A 14,218-nucleotide genomic window follows, 5' to 3' on the forward strand; every position below is an offset into this window, starting at 1 on the left:
CATCTAATGTAAAAATCTGCTGACTCAGAAAAATTTCCCTGGTGACAAGATGTAGAAGAGCAGTAATTGGTGAGTCAGGAGGCCTGTGTCTGAAAGTCATGGGCCATGTGATCTTGACCAAGTCATTGCTCCATTTCCCCATCTGTTTGTTATCAATAGACCACAGCAGGACATCAAAGTGGGGTCATAATAGGAATAGAAAACAATACTTCACTGGCTTTAGCCCACTGCAAAATCCCCTCCCTGCTCTAATTTTGGGAGCCTCCAAACAGTATATCATCTCAATTCAAAAGAAGTACTTTTCATTGACGTGTAGCATGCATGGCTTTCCTCCTCTTTGGCCCCGTATCCTTCAGAGATCCCTGTGGCCAAGGTTATCCACTAACCCCCTACTGCTGGTGCAACTGGCAAGGCTCCACAGAGCCAAAGCCACCATGCCACACCAGGCCACCAATACTCAGAGTGTCAGTCCTAGGTCAGGGCCCTCAATACCTTGGTATCATTGCTTCCACTACTGGTACCTAACTGTGACATGTGCAGTAGGGTGTTTATAGAAGCACCACCACTCTGAATGCTCACACATACCCTGAAAACTAGATATAATAACTTCCATTTTATGGAAGAGGAAAATGAGGCTCACAAAGATTATATGGGAAAACCAAGACCACAAAACCTGTAAGTGGCAAAGCCAGGATTTGGACCCAGGTCCATGAGCCATTACACCAAGCTACCACTTAAGGGAAACGTGGAGCTCTAGCTAATCAAAGTTAATATCCCAAGTCCTTTACAATGTGTGCATTATTTCCTTTAGTGAGTGAGCCCTTATGATAGTAGACAGATGAACATACAAATTGCACTATATATTTGTTAAAAGATCTGTGAAAAGAGGTCTACAAAATTATCTGTCAACTATATATAGAAATACTTGTATAAACAGATCAGGAATACATTAAATTCCCAGAGACAAACAGACCAAGTTAACAGATAATTCTCAGGGGACGAACTATAAATGGTTAATATCTATGTAAAAATCCAGCATTACTAGTAAATATCTTCAAATGCACTAAAATGAGTTTTTTTTTTACCTCTGAAATTAGAAAAGAAAAATACTCAAAGTTGGTAGTACCACTGGCTTCCAGGGCACAAATTGGTACAATTTCCCAAAAAATGATCTCGCAATTACTTAGCAAAAATCTTATCTTTTCTTTTCAAATTTTTAATTTAAATTCTAGTTAGTTAGCAAGCAGTACAATATTGGTTCCAGGAGTAGAATTCAGTGGTTCATCACTTCCATTGAACACCCAGTGCTCATCACAAGTGCCCTCCTTATTAATGACCATCATCCATCTATCCCATCGCCCACCCATCCTCGGTTTGTTCTCTATCTTTAAAGCATAAATCCTTTAACCAAAAATTCTCATTGTAGGATTTAGTGCTGAAAAAATCATCAGAAACTTTTTAAAAGACTTATCTACAAGGACACTCATCAAAGTGTTAATTATTACAAAAATCAAAAAATATAAATTATCTAAAAATCAGAAAATGGTTAATTAAATGCAGCCATATGACTGGATACCATGCAGTTATTAAGGTGATATAGTCAAAAAGATTAATGACAGGGAAAAGTTCTTATATCACCATTAATTTGAAAATAAAAATACTAAATTGTTTTAGTTTAAGTAATACTTTTGAATTTAAAAGACTGAAGGCAATATTTGCCAATGATTCTGAACATTTCAAATGTTTTCTGCAATGATGTGTATTTCATTTATAACCAGGAAAACACAGCTAACAAAACTTCAGATGCCTGCATGTTTTTTTTTTTTCTAACATGCTGAGTTGGATGAGGGTCTCCAGCAACACAGAACTAAAAGAACATGGTGGATCCCTCCTGGGCAATCATTTTGGCTCTCTTTCTTTCATATCACAAAGCCAGATAGGTGCTGAACAACATAAATAGCAGTAATAATAGAAACAGTAGCAGCTAGTTTTGAGTCTTTACTCAGTGCCAGGTTCTACACTCAGCTCTTTACTTATACTGTATCATTCAATTTTCACAAAACCATATGAGACATGCAGCACCTTACCTGAAAGACTGAAGACAGTCTCAGAGAGATGAAAATACTTGCCCCAAACCTCAGAGTTAATGTGTGCCTAAGCAGGGGCTAGAAACCAAATAGGACTCTCCAGAATGCTTTGCCATTTCCCTAACGTCTGACTGGTAAGGGTTAGAAAGAAAATTCATTGGATTTCTTTTTTTGGAAATACAAAAATTATATTTATCCATACCATGACTTCTTTTCATAGAAGTCAAGACACTCAATTCTAAGCCTGACTCTTTTCCTAACAAGCCAAGAGACACTGAACAAGTCATATCCCGTCTGAGATTCTATTACCCCTAGGTATTGAAGGTTTAGCTGATTAAAACACAGCTTGCTAAGTTATTCTCCAGACCTACCTAATGGGCCTTTTGGGGGTTGAGTCTAGCATATATTTTATTCTTATTCAGAAGAGTTCATCTCTGGGCTGGTTTTTGGAACCAACATATTAAATAATCTAGGAGGTATCTTTCCTATCCACCATTACTGCATGGTTGAAGCCTCAGGCTTGAGATCAAGACGTAGCCACCATTGGATTTCAGACAAATCTGAGATGATGGGCATAAAATACTAAAGATGGGTCCACTGGGGATCAGTCTGCATGAGCAGAACTCAGAGAGAGACAAATCAGGAGAAAGCAGTGTGAGTCCTGGACAATGGTCCCTGCAGCCAGCCCCAAGGACAAGGGTCTGAATTCTAGGAAAGAGATACAGAGAGTGAAGGAACCAAAGGGGTCACTTCACATTATCACCTAACAAGCTTTTGAAAAATACTGTTGACTGGGTCCTACCTCCAGATTCTTACTTAATTGGTTTGGAGTATGTGCCTGAGCCTTGAGATTTTTTTTAAAAGATTGTACTTATTTATTTATTCATGAGACAAAGAAAGAGACAGACATAGACAGAGGGAGTAGCAGCCTTCCTATGGGAAGCCCAGTGCAGGACTCGATCCCAGGACCCAGGGATCACGACCAGAGCCAAAGGCAGTGCTCAATCACTGAGCCACCCAGGCTTGGGATTTTTAAAAGCTTCCTAATAGTTCCATTTTGAAGCTAAGGTTGAGATTCTGCATTAGGAAACAAGACACAAAGCCCTCAAAATGAGGTGGCTTTATGTATTATAGATGTACCCTTAAAATGGTTGAAAATTGGTATTTCAAGGACCCTCCTGGTGATTCACAAGAAAAAATAATCATCTTTTGGGTCTAGAAACAATTGAGATTCTTAATACAATACTTCCTCAATACATTTCAGGGAATAAACTCCAAAGCTCAGTCATATTTCAGTAGCTTATTCGGCTTCTGAGTTTGGTTACATAGAAAGGATCCGGTCTCTGAGTGTATGAGTCACATGAAGCCTATCCTAACAGACTGGATTTTTCTTCTTCACTGAAGTGAGTGAAGTGGTCTGTTGTTTTGTCACTGCCTAGCTAAAGCCAGTGGGAGGATGCCAGTTATCATTTGAAGAAAAGGTATCGTTTTGAAGTACCAGAGACAGCGGATGAATTGTATTCACGAAGTAGATGTTTCACTCTACTTTTTAATTTGCTCCTGTTTGAGTTAACAGAGAGTTTCATCTTTATTTTTAAAGAATGACATTTACACAGCCGCTCAAACTGCCAATCTGTTACATAAACAGCCTTGTTTTCCAAAAGGCTGGCACCGCCTAGAGGCCAAATACGTGCAGCATTTTGGATTTCTCTGGGGAAGGAGTCTTCAACCTGCTCCCTTCAGCCACTTGTGACAAGCCTCAGTCATGAGCAGTTAGGGTCAGGAGGGGCAAACTGGGTTTTTCATTCTGTAAAATTTCCTAAGCCCAGGAGTGGTTGGGGGAGAGTACCAGAAAGAAATTTCAAAGCCGGTCTCCAATGCAATGATGGGGTTGGTGAGTCCCAGAACAAAAGAAGTTTTTCACTGACATCAGAAGTTGAGCTCTGGAACCAGACACTGGGCTTGGCCAGTGACTTCACACCTGGCTTTGCTATCCGTGCATTGATGGAGGAGTCCAAACCTTCTGAATCTAAACTAGGGCTAAAATCTGAAGGTTCCATAAGTTGATTTCACCAAGCTTCAGGACAATAGCCCATTAAGCCAGTATTTTTCAGTTGGTTACGTATCATTTACATCAGCATCATTGTAGATACCAGCGTAAAATGCTGTTTCCTAGTGGCCACGCTGGATCCACCAAAGCAACATCTGTTGGTAGGGCCCAGGAATCGAAATTTTAACAATCTACTGCAAATAGTGTCTTGAGGGAGCTCTCATCAAAGCTTGAAATGGCTGCTAAAAGCCCCTGGGTTGCCTTGGATGGGCTGGGCTCTCTTTCGATAGAGCATGGCTTATCAATTGAGGAAGCACCAGTGTGTGCAGGGCTGACCTCAGAGCTCTTGCATCTCCCACATGCACCTAGAGGCACATGTGTACTCTGGACAGGTATGCACTGAGCAACTACACCCTGCCAGCCTTGGGCCAGGCCCCTTAAATCACAATGTCAACCAGCTAATCTGATCCATTAGTCCTTGCTAAGTGATTTGTGCTAATAAGCAAGGTCTAGTCCCCTGGTTCTCCAACCTTAGTGTGCATCAGAATCACCAGAAGCATCTGCTAAATACAGATTACTGGGCTCCACTCCCAGAGCTTCTGATTCGGCAGGTATGGGAGAAGGCCCAAGAATCTGCATTTCTTACAAGTTCCCAGAAGATAATGTTGATGCTACTGATCCAGGGACCACTGGTTCTCAAGTTTTGTTGGGTATTCAAATCAACAAGAGAGCTTTAAAATTTTTTAACGAGCAGACCAAACCTCATCCCAATTCAATCAGAATATCTGGGGGGTGAGACCAAGCTATCAAGTGATTCCAACATGCAACCAAATTTGAGAACTACTGATGTAGAACTATAGTCCTTAACACTGTTTAAGAGTGTTATGCATAAGAGCCTGTGGAATTTGCTAGGGTGAAGATTCCTGGGCCTCCGTCCAACGAAATCTGACTCAGAATGGCACCAGCAGAGCCTGTGCAATGGGGTTTTTGACAAGCAGCTCAGATACTGCTGACACAAAGTGAAGTGCAAAACCTCTTTTTTTTTAAGATTTATGTATTTATTTAATGAGAAAGAGAGTAGGGGGTGGGAGGGGTAGAGGAAGAGGGAGAGAGAATTCACAAGCAGACTCCCCACTAAGATATGGGGCTTGATCCCAGGACCCTGAGACCCTGACCTGAGGTGAAATCAAGAGTTGGCTGCTTAACCTACTGACCCATCCATGTGCCCCCCGAATATAAAACTTCTCAGAGCACATGAACATCCCCATGGAAAGTTTTTTAAACACTAGTGCCCACCTATCTGGAGACTCTGATTCAGTTGGTCCAAAGTGTGGCCCCTGTATCTGAAACATTCATAGCTCCCCAGTTGTTGTCCTATTTTAATACACAGCGAGGGCTGAGAAGCACTGGTTTGTGCAACAGTATCACCTGTGGAACCTGTTAAACTGCAGATGCCCACTTCCCACTCCTGAGTTAGTGAATCAGAATGTTTAGCAGTGACACCAGGGTATGTGTTTTTAACAAGCCTCAGAGAATATTCTGAGCATAGCCAGGTTTGAAAACCACTGGTCTAAATTAAATTTCCCTTTTTTAATCATGGACTTTTCAGAAAATCTGTGAAAACTACTGGCTTAGATGAATGCTATTCTCACTGTTTCTGTTAATAACAGCAGTTCTTCAGCATCTAGACAGGGGTGCTACTCTAAATACATTATCACTGATCCTTACAGCAACCTTCAAGAGCTGAATTTTAGAGGAAAGCAGTGGTAACAGATTTGTTCAAATCCACATGTCACCTGACATGAAACAGCTCCAATTCTAAGGTGGAACATTCTGAGATGCTGGGCTCTTGGTAGAGATGGAAATGTGGCCCAAGGTGGTTCTGAATGACCCACTACCTCAGACACTGGTACATTAAATTCAAGCAGAAAGCTTCCCATTGCCCTTGTCTGCTCACACGGGATGCTGAAAGTTCCACAAGTTTTGTTTAAAAAGAGAGAGAGAGAGAGAGAGAGAGAGAGAAGGAAGGCAGGCAGGCAGAAAGAAAAGCACAGCACAGCATATTTTTGGTGGTAGACTGGAGACTTCTCACATTGACATTGACACAAAGATTGAGCAGACATCAAGATTTAACACATGCCAGTGACAAATGGCTTTGCTTCTTGCTCAGTGGTGAATTCACAAGATCTCCATGGCTTGATCTAGTGTGAGGTTATTATTTCCCTGGGATTTCCGGATCTATTCCTCTTTTTCCAGACTTCTTCATACTTTTCCATATTTTCTTATATGGCCAACTTTTAATTACCACAGGGGAACAGAAATAACATGTAGTTTTAAATCCATAAATAACCCAAAATGTCTATACCCAAGTAGAAGCTTATTAACTACAAATCAAATGAGAAAAAAGTATATCACTTTCCTTTATTTTTTTTTTATTTATGATAGTCACAGAGAGAGAGAGAGAGAGAGGCAGAGACACAGGCAGAGGGAGAAGCAGGCTCCATGCACCGGGAGCCCGATGTGGGATTCGATCCCGGGTCTCCAGGATCGCACCCTGGGCCAAAGGCAGGCGCCAAACCACTGCGCCACCCAAGGATCCCCAATATCACTTTCCTTTAGCTCACACAACTGACATTTTCTGAGTTTTGAGTCTGCCAACAGATAGAAGTTAGGGGGGTGGGGGAAGAGTTCAACATAACAATTAAATATAACTTAGCTAATTCCACTTTGAAACACTCTCTTATTGTCTTAGCTCACCCCTGAGTCTTGAGAGAAATGCTCCATCTTTCAGAATATATCCTCCTTCCCCATTTTCCTTACTGAGATGGCTCCTGAGCCTGGGGGTAAGCTTCTGTGTACTTGTAGTGGCAGTAGAACAGGAATGTAATGATGGCCCATGTAGTAACCTCCATACTGTTGTCATTGTTCATGAAGACACTGGGCTGATCTACCCCCTGGACCCCTGAACCTGCTGATCACTGTAGGTACCTGATCCTACCTGATTCTCTTGGAATTGTGCTAACACCCACAGCTAGAGTCTATTGTCCTCAAGGCATCCTCTGGCTGCAAGTCTTGCTTCGTGATCTTTTGTATTTTCTGGTCCATTAGTTCCCTGAGCATTTCTGTGTTCCCTATGAGGGGACAGAATTTCCCAGTTGGTTTCTCTGACCCCACAGGCACGTGCTATATATTCTGTACCAGTATGATTTCGTCCATGGTTACTGTTCTTCCTCCCCACCACCATTCCACTGAAACTACTCTTCTCAAGTTCTCTGATGACCTCCATATTGCCCAACCTAGAGGCCAATTCTCAGTGCTCACCCTATTTCCCACATTAGCAGGATTGGAGAGTTGACTGTTTGCTCCCTGAATTACCTTCTTTACTTGGGCTCCTAAAAATCCTGGTCTTCCTCTAACTTCATTATCAACTCTTCCCTGATTCCTCCCCTGATCTCTAAATGGAAAGTAACCCAGGGCTCAGTTCTTAGGCCTCTTCTTCAATTCTCCCTTAAATTCACTCCCATGGTGTCCTCATCTAGTCTCCTGGCTTTAAATCTGCTAACGATTCCAAATTTCGCTGTAAGTCTCAACCTCTCCCACATATTCTAGATTCCAATAACCAAGTGCTAGTCCACAGTGTCATCTGGTTAACCAACAGGCATCTCCAACCTGATCTGTCCACACTAAATTCTGATCTTTCCACCTAAAATCCACCCCTTCTACAATCTTCCTCAACACACCAGGTAGCATTTCTCCTTCTGGTTCCTCAGGCCAGAATTCCTTGTCTCTTCTCTTCCTCTTAGGTTGTCAAAGCTCATCCATTAGCAATCTTGTTGGCTCTACCTTCAGAATATATCCAGAATTCATACTTCTCACTGTCTCTTCACTACTGCCAACTCTGGTCTAATTCTTATCTGTACATGAATCATGGCATTAGTCACCTGGCTGGTCTCTTCCTTCCACACTTTGCTTCCCTTCAGTCTATTCTCAATACAACAACCAGAATGATGCCTTTAAGCCAAAGTCAAATTAGGTTACTTCTCCATTCAAAAGTGTCCAGGAATTTCTACCAAAGAGTAAAAGCCAAAGTACTTACAAGGTCCTGTACAATCTACTCTCACCGGGACGCCTGGGTGGCTCAGTGGTTGAGCGTCTGCCTTTGGCTCAGGCCCTGATCCCAGGATCCGGAATCGAGTCCCATATCAGGCTCCCTGCGAGGAGCCTGCTTCTCCCTCTGCCTATGTCTCTGCCTCTCTCTCTCTGTCTCTCATGAATAAATAAATAAATAAATCTTAAAAAAAAAACAAACTACTCTCACCATTTCCTGCCATGTCCCACTGTTACCTCACTGACCTCATCTCCTACCTCTGCCCTTCCTTCATTCTGCTCTTATTAAAACACCCTTAGCCAGTTCCCTCACCCACTCCAGGTATTTATGGAGATAATGCCTTTTCAGTAGGGCCTTCTATAATAATTCTAGTAAAACAAAATTATGAACCCACCCCCAAGCCCACCTCTTCATGCCATCTAACTCCTTACTTTTTTTGCTCCATACATTTTTTTTTTTACCAGTGGACATGTATTTTATATATTATTTATTGTCTGGTTCTCTCAAAATAATGCAAGCTCATGATGTCATTTTGCTCAGTAGGTGCTCAGTAAGTATTTTTGAGTATATCTTATTAATTCTAATACTCACTACCCCTCACCCCACCAACTGGGGCTTTGACCTGCAGAAGAGGAACCAGCACCCACTTACCTCATCACTTGCCACTGTTCCTCATTTTCCCCTTCCTTAAAGACTTTAAGTGTGGCAAACTGCATAGAGCAATTTATCTCCACTTCTCAAACTCATTTTCCAAGATAAAATATCAATAGATAGTATTTAAAATTTAAAAGTCAAAGTTACGTGTAATCCTGGAAGATGGCAGAAGATAAAGCAGAGTTGAGTGGTTGCCTCCAGGGAGTAAGAATTTGGGGATAGGGAGGAATAAGAGATTATGCTGCTGGGTTTGTTTTGTTCTGTTTTTTAAGTTTTGGGGTACATTTTGCAAAAATTTAAAAGAGGCAAAATATAGCAACAGAAGAATATTTCAAACCAGTGAGATCTAGGAGACAAGAAATAAACACAGAAAGACTGAACAGTACAATCAACTCACTTGTTTTAATTGCTAAAGAACCTGACATCCACTGAATGAAAGACATAAAAATCAATCATGTACATGACTGCAAAGAAAATCTCAAGAAAATATGGCAAGTAGAGATTTTACAGATCTCCTTCTCTATTAAAAATCCAGTAAGATTAGGAATAAATGATATATAAAAGGAGCTTTAGAAATTCAGAAATTCCTTTTCTCTCTTGACGGAGCTAACTTTCAATAGCACTTTCTCCCTGGGGACACAATACATAAAAAGCTTCATTTGACAGTCAAAGCTCAGCGATGACTTTGGTGTTCTAGCTAGTGACTGCCTTGCCCCTGAAGCACTGAGATTCATTGATTAAAAGGATGAGGAGCCATATGGCATCTTGATTTAAGGGGAATAAAAAATACATTAAATAATTCCTAAAATATCATCTCCATTATTCATTAGTGTGGTCATTACTTTAAATCCAGAGCCACAAAATGCCATTCAACTTGATGGGAAGAATTGCCAATCTCAGTTGCACCTCTATGAGCATCTTTGGTCAGCATCTCTGAAAGGACTGATGAGCAATGAGGCAGTAAGAGTCATCCAATTGCTAAAAAACGTCTTTAAAGTATCTGGATGAGTGCTTCTCAAAGTTATGTATCCGTTAAAATGCATGTTCCTGGGCTTACCCCTGCCCAACTGAATCAGAATATGTGGAGAAATTAAAAAATCTAGTTTACTGATAGGCTTTTTTGCTGTTTTTGAAAACTACTGATTTACATAATCCACTAAAATCAATCCCCTAATAATCCAGAGTGAACTAAAATCACAGAAGGAAATGGACTTAGCATAGTAGCTCTCCTTTTTGTTGGGGGGTGGGGAGGGTCTACTGCTTTACAGTTTAATTAAAATGAAAGTCTTAAGAATAACTACCTGACAGGCATGACACACAACTATTATACTAGGTTATCTTTTATAATATTGACCTTGACTCACTAGACATTCTAGTAAAGGAAACGATAGAGTTTCAGCTTGACATGGAACACCTGCCTTCCATCCACATTTCTCATGTTATGTCAACCATTTCCCAGCACTGGATCTCCAGCCAGTGTCCCACACGTGCAGGATGGGTATTCCCACCCCATTTGTTCACTACCCAGGAGGATCCTCAAAAAGAATACCTTCCCAAGTTAGGCAAGATATTTCACAAAATAATAAAATGCTGTTCATGAATCTCTTAATTGGTAATTTAACTTCTAAGATGTTCTAATATTTCCCAGACTAATATGAAGAAATGTTTAGACCAGTGTGCTAGGTGCAGCATAACTTACATAAGCAAAAATTTAGAATCAGCCTAAGTAGCTGTAATGATTGGAGTTAAGTGTGTCTGCATATAAAAGAACATTTAAAATAATCATCATTTAGCCAAACAAATATATTTTTCCCTCACCTGGAATAAGTTCAGAGGAAGGAGGCCATCCAGGGTTGATACGGCATCTTCATCTCAGTAACCAAGGTTCCTGTGTTGCCAGTTCACCATCTGCAGGAAGTGGTTTCCATCCTTCAAGGCCCACTGCACAGCCATGTTTGCTACGTCCTTTCAGATACCCACTCAGCACCTGGGACAGCAAAGGGAAAATAGGTGGAAATCTGAGCAACCAGCCAGGTTTAAATCAAGGAAAAATATTAAGCTTTAAGGGACACATTGCACTGGACCATGTTTACTGGATTCAACTTAAAATTAAGATTTTTCTTCCAACTTCTATATGGATGGGAACTACTCATGACGTTTGAATGATAGAAAATTTCTTTAAACTACATTTTCTCTGTTCACCTGAGTACAGTGAGAGTAAATTCACAATTCTACGATGTGGTATCTCTGAACATTTAAAAAACTTTAAAGTCTCCTTCAGGTGGCTTTATCATCTCAGTTTTAGAGGTAAAGGACTGATTTTCCCTTCCAAAGTGTGAGACAAAAGGATCCCACCTCCGGTGTTCCTCTTAAGTCAAATGGTATCTTCTTCCTGGGCCACAGAGGAAGTGGAGTCCATATGTCTCCCTCACTGTCTCTCCTGCCTCGTCTACCCACAGTGTCCTTGGGTCAATAAAGGTCAGTTTTTCTTTTACTTCCTCCTCCTCTCTCTCTGGACTTCCCTTAGTACCAGGACCAGCTACATAATTTTTGGAGCCCAGTGCAAAATGAATCAGGGCCCCTTGTTCAAAAATTATCAGGAACTTCAAGATGATAACAGCGGAACATTAAACCAAGTACAGAGCCCTTCTAAGCATGGTGCCATGCGGCTGTACAAGCTGTATGTCTATTTAGCTGGTCCCATAGCTGGCCCCACCTCTACCCAATGCCTTGAAGTGGTAGCTTTGGGGCTTTCACTCTCCCTACATAACTTCCTCCTTTCTGATTCTGGCTTACCACTTAGACCTTATAGCTGATTAGAATAACTTCTCTAGATGTAAAGGAGGTCTGGACTTCAAGCTTACTTTCTTGCTGTGGAAATCGAACAAAATTTAACCCAATGATAAAAGCTGATTAATATCTTTTTAGAAAATAGTGGGTTTTTCCCACCTCTTTCCTAGAAGCTGTGCCAATCACACTACAGCGCAGGGTAAAAGATTTTCAGGATAGGACAACAATATATCTGAAAACATTTTTAAAATAGCAATCTTGTCACAAAGAAAAGAAATACAAATCCCAAACCTAAGAATAGGAGCTTATAAAACAACAACCTGGATTTGAAAAAAAAAAAAAAAACTGAGTAAAAATCCAAAAATGAAAATATGCTCATTTAAAAAAAAAAAAAAAACTGAAAACAGGATTAGTGAAATGAGACCTTAAAAAATAAGAGCAAACATAGCCTGGAGCAATAAAGAAAATTAAGAATAAGATGTTGGGGTGCATGGGTGACTCAGTCAGTAAAGCATTCAACTCTTGGTTTCGGATCAGGTCAGGATCTCAGGGCCATGAGATCACGCCCCATGTCGGGCTCTGCACTCAGGACAGTCCCACTTAAGATTTTCTCTCTTCCCCCCTTTCCCTCTGGCCCTCCCCACTCCACTCTTGCTCTCTCTCATTTCTCTCTTAAAAAAAAAAAAGATTATGAACAAGATGCTAAGAGACATGGAGGAAAGAAAGGAGACAGTTCAGTATATTCTTAGTTGAAATTCCAGAAAAATGTAATGGAGAAATCTGGAAAAAAGGCAATAGACAATTGATAAGAATTTACCGAATCAAAAGAATTAAATAAGTAAAAAGTCATGAGCACGATAAATAAGAACAATTTCAAACACACTATAGCGAAACTACAGAACATTAAAAGAAAATCTGCAAATCAAACCAAGAAGGCAGATTATCTTAAATTGAAAACCCCCACATTCAGCCTGGCTGCAGACTAGCTGCAGAAGCAACAGATGCCAAAAGAGAAAAATTCCATCCTCACAGTTGTTTAAGGGAGAAAACTGACACAACAGAATCCTACCTACAGATAAGTAATCGTGTAGGAGTGAAAGTAATATAAGTACATTTTTTATATGTCCCAAACCCAACATGCAAGATAGACTCCAGCAAGAAAGAACAGGAAGTCAGAAAGATGAAAGATGAATGAAATGAAAGATGACATTTGACAGCAATGATAAGAAAAGAAAAAGAAAACTGGTATAGAATATGCTAACTAACAATTACAACCATTCTTTAAGAACAAGGTAGAACTAAAACTCCAGACAATACGGGAGGTTAAAGAGCATTCTTTGCAACAGGAAAAAAACTAGGCTAAATTTCTCATCTGTTTGGAAGAACAGAAATTAACTTTAATATTTATTTTAAGGGACACATGGGAGGCTCAACAATTGAGCGTCTGCTTTCGTCCCGGGTCGTGATCCTGGGGTCCTGGGATCATGTCCCACATTGGGCTCCCCGTGGGGAGCCTGCTTCTCCCTCTGCCTGTGTCTCTGCCTCTCTCTGTGTCTCTTATGAATAAATTAAATAAATAAATAAATAAATAAATAAATAATCTTTTTAAAAATATATATTTATTTTACAATACCATGAGTTGTGTGTAACAATATTGTTAAAGGTATGTACTAAGGGGCTAGAAATAGAATGTGTTAACTTTCAAAGTAGGAGAGAAGGGGAAAGAGAGAAAATTTGACCACTCCATTTAAGGTAGATGGGGGGGAAGCAAACAAAATCAAAAAACAAAAGCAAACAGAAACAAACTAAAATGGTACAAGTAATTCCAAATAAGTCATATACCATAAATAAATAAGACTCATTCACTAACAGATCTTCGCAGGTAAGTCAATGTTGATTGAGAAAAGTAACCTATGCAATATGATATATTCAAAGAAAGACATGGGGTAAAATGTCCCTCGTATACATTTAAAATGCACACATATGCTAGTACATACTGTCCTTTGATATGTAAGAATGCACATTAAAAGTACTGAAATATATTTTAAGAATGCACCTTAAACTCAACTGTCTTTGGAATGGGACAAAACAGAATAAGGAACAAAAAGGACTTCGATTTTACCTGAAATGTTTTACATTTTAATTTTTAAAAAAAGACCAAAAGCAAACATAATAAAATACTATTGGACAGTGGGTATATAAGTTGTTTACTATTCTTCATACTGTTCAGTACTTTTTAAATTTCAAAAGTAAAAACTAACAAAATATAAATCAAGATGGGGGAAAGGGAGTGAGGAGAAATCACTTACATATCTCCGAAAATATTGTTTAGTGTTTGAGTGCTTAATATAAGTATTAAGATACACATTTAAAAACACAAAAATACATTTCTCTAAGAAACTCTGAGAATTCTTTATTATTCAGATTTTGAACTTTCCACTTAATTGGTCAGAATCAGTATAGTTTTCACAGGCGAAAAGAGCAAAAAGTATGTAATCTGGGTTGCCTAATGATGGACATCAAAGGATA

The 14,218-nt window shown here is 39.9% G+C and overlaps 1 protein-coding gene across 18 annotated transcripts in view; it reads right to left on the reverse strand.

Annotated features, from left to right (window-relative positions):
• Nucleotides 1-14,218, reverse strand: part of GLIS3 (GLIS family zinc finger 3) — a 622,522-nt gene that overhangs the window by 492,952 nt on the left and 115,352 nt on the right. For all 18 annotated transcript variants that reach the window (XM_041729374.1, XM_041729434.1, XM_041729405.1 and 15 more), the window contains one exon: nt 10,718-10,886. The gene's annotated coding sequence lies outside the window, so the exon portion shown is untranslated. The remainder of the gene's footprint in view (nt 1-10,717; nt 10,887-14,218) is intronic.

This window comes from Vulpes lagopus, chromosome 2 (genome assembly GCF_018345385.1).
Source record: "Vulpes lagopus strain Blue_001 chromosome 2, ASM1834538v1, whole genome shotgun sequence".
Taxonomy (NCBI): Eukaryota; Metazoa; Chordata; class Mammalia; order Carnivora; family Canidae; genus Vulpes; species Vulpes lagopus.